The sequence below is a fragment of the Dromiciops gliroides genome, chromosome 2 (genome assembly GCF_019393635.1).
Source record: "Dromiciops gliroides isolate mDroGli1 chromosome 2, mDroGli1.pri, whole genome shotgun sequence".
Taxonomy (NCBI): Eukaryota; Metazoa; Chordata; class Mammalia; order Microbiotheria; family Microbiotheriidae; genus Dromiciops; species Dromiciops gliroides.
In genome coordinates, this window is record NC_057862.1 from 501105378 (window position 1) to 501110810 (window position 5433).

General features: G+C 38.7%; 1 pseudogene; it reads right to left on the reverse strand.

Moving 5' to 3' along the window:
- Positions 1–549: 549 nt before the first annotated feature.
- LOC122739198 lies at positions 550–2727 on the reverse strand (annotated as a pseudogene).
- Positions 2728–5433: the final 2706 nt, after the last annotated feature.

The following is a 5433-nucleotide window of genomic DNA, read 5'->3' on the forward strand; positions in this document are numbered from 1 at the left end:
TCAAACAACTCCTCTTCCTCATTAGAATTCGTTTCCTTTGTGTCTTTTGAATTTATTATTATTTTTTAAAATTAAAGTTTCCCATCTCTTCTGGGCTGAATTCTTCTTCTTCTTCTTCTTCTTCTTCTTCTTCTTCTTCTTCTTCTTCTTCTTCTTCTTCTTCTTCTTCTTCTTTGTGGGGCAATGGGGGCTAAGTTACTTGCCCAGGGTCACACAGCTAGTAAGTGTCAAGTGTCTGAGGCCGGATTTGAACTCAGGTCCTCCTGAATCCAAGGCCAGTGCTTTATCCACTATGCCACCTAGCTGCCCCAGGCTGAGTTCTTCTGATGAATTTTAGACCATGGAAGTCAGACTGTATTTTCTTTGCACTTTTTGAAAAATGCTTTCCCCCAAATCTAGGATGAATATAGTCAGCTATGTCCACATTATCTCTCCTTTATTATCACAAACTCTGAGAGATAATCAATCAATCAGCAAACTTTTATTGAGGTCAGATTATGTGCCAGGCATTGTGTTGGGTGGAGGGTATACAAATAAAAAGAATAATACCTATTTTCTGTAAGTTTCATTTTTTTTCTTCTTAGAATCAGCTTCTTCTTCTGAATGTTTACATTTCCTTTTTTCTGCAGGTGCTTTTGTTTCTTCCTCTGTAGTCATTTAAACATGATTCCCATTTCCATTTACTTCTGATTCCATTGTACAGTCTTTCTTTTTTATTTCTTCTTTTTTTTTTTTTTGGTGTTACTAATTTTTGGCTTTTTTCCCTTTTTGATATCCAGTTCTACCTGGCTCCTTTTGCACTTTTTAGATTTCTGATCACTTGAATTTTATTGATGGTTTTCTAACTTCTGTTCTTTTCTTTTTTCTTGTTCTTCTGTCACTCTTCCTTGCTTTCTCTTTTGCTCTTCACCTCTGGTTGTCTGACTATTTTTTACTGATTTCAGTGGGTGATGTCTTAACTTTGTTTTCTGAATGTTGATTCTCCATTTGTTTGAGGGGATGTTTATCTTGTTCTTTTATATTTAGTACATTGCTGGTAGCTTCAGAAAAGATATCCCATACCTGTTCCTGAAGAGAGTCATTATAAATTATTTAAAAAAATAATAAGCATCTTTATTTATAGTTTTGAGTTCCAAATTTTATTCCTCCTTCCCTCCCTCCCCTCCCCACTCCCTGAGATGGTAAGAAATCAGATATGGACTATACACGTGTAATTATGTAAAACATTACCATATTAGTCATTTTTTTTTTTTTTTGGTGAGGCAGTTGGGGTTAAGTGACTTGCCCAGGGTCACACAGCTAGTAAGTGTCAAGTGTCTGAGGCCAGATTTGAACTCAGGTACTCCTGACTCCAGGGCTGGTGCTCTATCCACTGTGCCACCTAGCTGCCCCCATATTAGTCATTTTGTATAAGAAAATGAATAAAAGGGAAAAAATGAAAGTGAAAAAATGCACGTTTCAGTCTGTGTTCAATCAATAACAGTTCTTTCTTTGGAGGTGGATAGTATGTCTCATCAATAGTCCTTTGGGATTCTCTTGGATCATTGTATTGCTGAGAATGGTTAAGTCATTCACAGTTCTTCATCAAATAATATTGCTGTATCTACAATGTTCTCTTGGTTCTGCTCACAGCACTATACATCAGTTCATACAAGTCTTTCTAGACCTTTCTGAAATCATCCTGCTTGTCATTTCTTATAGCACAATAATATTCCATCACCATCATATACCACAGCTTGTTTAGCCATTCCACAATTGATGGGAATTCCTTTGATTTCCAATTCTTAGCCTTCACAAAAAGAGCTGCTACAAATATTTTTGTACAAATAGGTCTTTTTCTCTTTTGGGAATATCTTTGGGATATAAACCTAGCAGTGGTATTGCTGGGTCAAAAGATATGCATAGACCAATAGCCCCTTAGGCATAGTTCCAAATTGCTCTCCAGAATGGTTAGATCTTTTCACAACTCCACGAATGGTGGATTGGTATCCCAGCTTTCCTACATCCCCTCCAACATCCAATATTTTCCTTTTTTGTTATATTTGCCACTCTGATAGGTGTGAAGTGATGCCTCAGAGTTGTTTTAATTTGCTTTTCTCTGATCAATAGTGATCTAGAGCATTTTTTCATGTGATTATAGATAGCTTTGATTTCTTTGAAAACTGCCTGTTCATATCCTTTTGACTATTTATCAATTGGGGAATGTCTTGTATTTTTATAAATATGACAGTTCTCTATATAATTGAGAAATGAGGCCTTTATCAGAGATAATTTTTTCAAAAATGCTTTCCCAGTTTTCTGCTTCCCTTATAACCTTGGTTACATTAGTTTTGTTTGTGCAAAAACTTTTTCTTTAACTGTTTTTTTATCAAATTTTGAAATTTGGCCTTTTTTCTTGGAACATTGTCAAAACCACTAACTTTTCCTAAAATCTGCTGCAATTTGGGGCTAATTTGGGTTTCTTCATTACTTCATGAATATTCTGAATTCATTCTTGCTGTTTAACATGTCCTTTGTTGGTTTTGGCTTCATAACCTTTGTCACCATATTTCTGATCTTCCCTGATGCACTTTACATGTTTTTTCGTATTTCTCACCTCAGACGTCTTTGCCATAGTCAATGAAAGAAAAGCACTGATAGTTTTTACAAATGTTCACGTTTTTCCACTTGCTCTTTCTTCACTGATTCTCCACATGCATTGCATATAAAAAAATTCCATTTTAGCATATGTTTTTTTTCCCCTGCTCTACACAAAACAGATGAAACTTCTTGACCTGAAGTCTTGTGATCCTGTGTGGGGAGGAGCTGCTTAACAGGGAGGCCCTACCAGCCAGCTAAAGGGAGGGCAAGTGATCAGAAGTTATGTTGCTATTCACAATCAATTGGTCAGGGACCTACCAGCCTGGATTCCCAGAACCCTTTTTTTTTTTCGGGGCAATTGGGGTTAAGTGACTTGCCCAGGGTCACACAGCTAGTAAGTGTTAAGTGTCTGAGGCTGGATTTGAACTCAGGTACTCCTGACTCCAGGGTGGGTGCTCTATCCACTGTGCCATCTAGCTGCGCCCCCCCAGAACCCTTTCAACCTCCCGCTCCTGGTAGATGTATTCCCACTCCCCACCCCCCACACAGATTATCTGGGACCAATAATATCTATTTTCAAGGAACTTCCATTCTAATGGTAGAGCAACAAGTACACACATAAGTACATACATGTAGAATAAATAACAAGATAATACATACAAAGTGCCTAAATACAAGGTAGTTTGTATTTACATACAAGATCAATTAGAAGGGAAGTTTTGAAGGCTTTTTGTAGAAGGAGGCTATTGAACTACTTTGAGAATGTAGGACTGACAACAACAACAACATCTTAGGTTCCTATGAAAGAAAGAGGCATTTTGTAAGTCAGAAGTGACAAAGGGAGGAAATTCTAGGCAAATACAAAGACATGAGATGGAGTGTTCTGTGTCAGTAAAAGAGAGGTCATTCTGGCCAGATCACAGAGTGCAGGAGGTGGAGTAATGCCTAATGAGGCTAGAAAGATAGGTTGGAGCCAGATTGTGAAGGGCTTTAAAAGCTAAACAGAGGAGTGTATATTTTATCCTAGAGACATTAGGAAGCTAATGGAGTTTATTGAGTAGGGGAGTCATGTGGTCAGATCTGCACTTAAGGAAAATAACTTTGGCAGCTGTGTGGAGGAGGACTGGAGTGGGGGAAAGACTTGAGGCATGAAGGCCAATTAGGCAGCTGTTGCAATAATGCAAGCAAGAGGTGACAAGTGCCTGAATTAGAGTGGTGGCTCTGTGAGAAGAGAGAAAGGGTCAGAATCAAGAGATGATGCAGTGGTAGAAGCAGCAAAACTTGGCAATGTTACAAATGTGGAGAAAGAGAAGAATGAAGAATCATGGATGATGCCACCAGGTGACAAGCCAGTGAGACAGGAAAAATGGCAGTACTTTGAAAAGAAGGAGGGCAATTTGGAAGAGTAGTGGGTTTGTGGGCAAAGAGCATAATTTCTGCTTTAGACTTGTTGAGTTTGAAATGTCTCTGGCATATTCAGTTTGAAAGGTTCAAAAGGAAATCAGTGATGTGGAAACTCAGAAGAGAGAATAGGGTTGGATGTATAGATTTGTGAATTACCTGCATGGAGAAGCAGATGCAAATGATGATGAGGCAGAGCTGATGAGAGAGAGTATAGGAGGAGAACCTAGAACAGAGCCTTGCAGAACACCCACAATTTGGACCATTGATCTATGGATTATGAGCCAGCAAAGGAAACTGAGAAGACAGCTAGGAGAACCAGGGGACAGCAGTGTTATGATCACCAAGAGGGGAGAGAGATAGTGTGTGTGTGCATAAGAAAGGGGGGGAAAGGTGAGGAGGGAGAGAGAGAGAGAATCTTAACAGTGTCAAATATAGCAGATAAGTTAAGAAGAACGACTAAGAAAAGATCAAGAGATCTGGAAATATAAAGATTGTTCATAACTTTGGAGAGAGCATTTTTAATTGAGTGATGAATAGACAGAATTGCAAATGGTGAAGCATGGAGAGGAGAGGAAGTAGAGTTGATGAATATAGACAGCTTTTTTGTCTGAGAAAGGTAGGACAAATATTGGATACAACTTGAGGGGATAGTAAGGTCTAGAGAATATTTTTTAAGGATGGAGCAAAGTAGGGCATTTTTGAAGGTAATAGGGAAGGAAACAATAGATAGGGAGTGGTTGAGATTAGAGTTGTCAGGTTGGGGAGAATGGTTGGTGTAATCTATTGGAGAAGATGGGAGAAAGTGGCATCAAGGGCATATATAGAGAAGCTGACCTTGACAAGGACAAAGACTACTTCATTTTCAGATACTAGGAGAAAGTGGGACAGAGTGGGGGCTGATGTCAAAGGGCTTTGAGATGAAAAAAAAAAGCAAAGAAGAGAGAGCTCACAATGTTCGGCCTCAATTTTTTCAGTAAAATAAGAGGTGAGGTCCTCATCTGAGAGAGAAGGTAGGGGTGACCTGTGGGATGCTTGAGTAGAGGAAAAATGGTTTTGAATAGCTTTTATGGGGAAGTGAAATCACACATACACATAAAAAGTATAAAACTATTGCCTTATTACAGTGAGGGCCCAATTGAAGTCAGATGACATGAATTTATAATGTTCACAATTAGTATAATTGTGTGACTTCCTTCAAGGGTGTTGAACAGCAGGTGAGCAAGCAAATGGTAGGAATAATCCAGGCCTAAGGTTTTACAAGGGATGACAAGGAGACAAGAAATTCAGAGTAGAGGGCAGGGTGGAGTTGAATTGGCTAAAGATTGGGTCCAAATTAGAAAGGGAGAAAAGTGATGTCAGACTAGGGTTAATGGCCTGAGAAAACACTGAAGGGTAGAATAGGGAGGGATAGAATGATAAGAAGTTAGTCAGGTAGAGAAAATTTCTTTT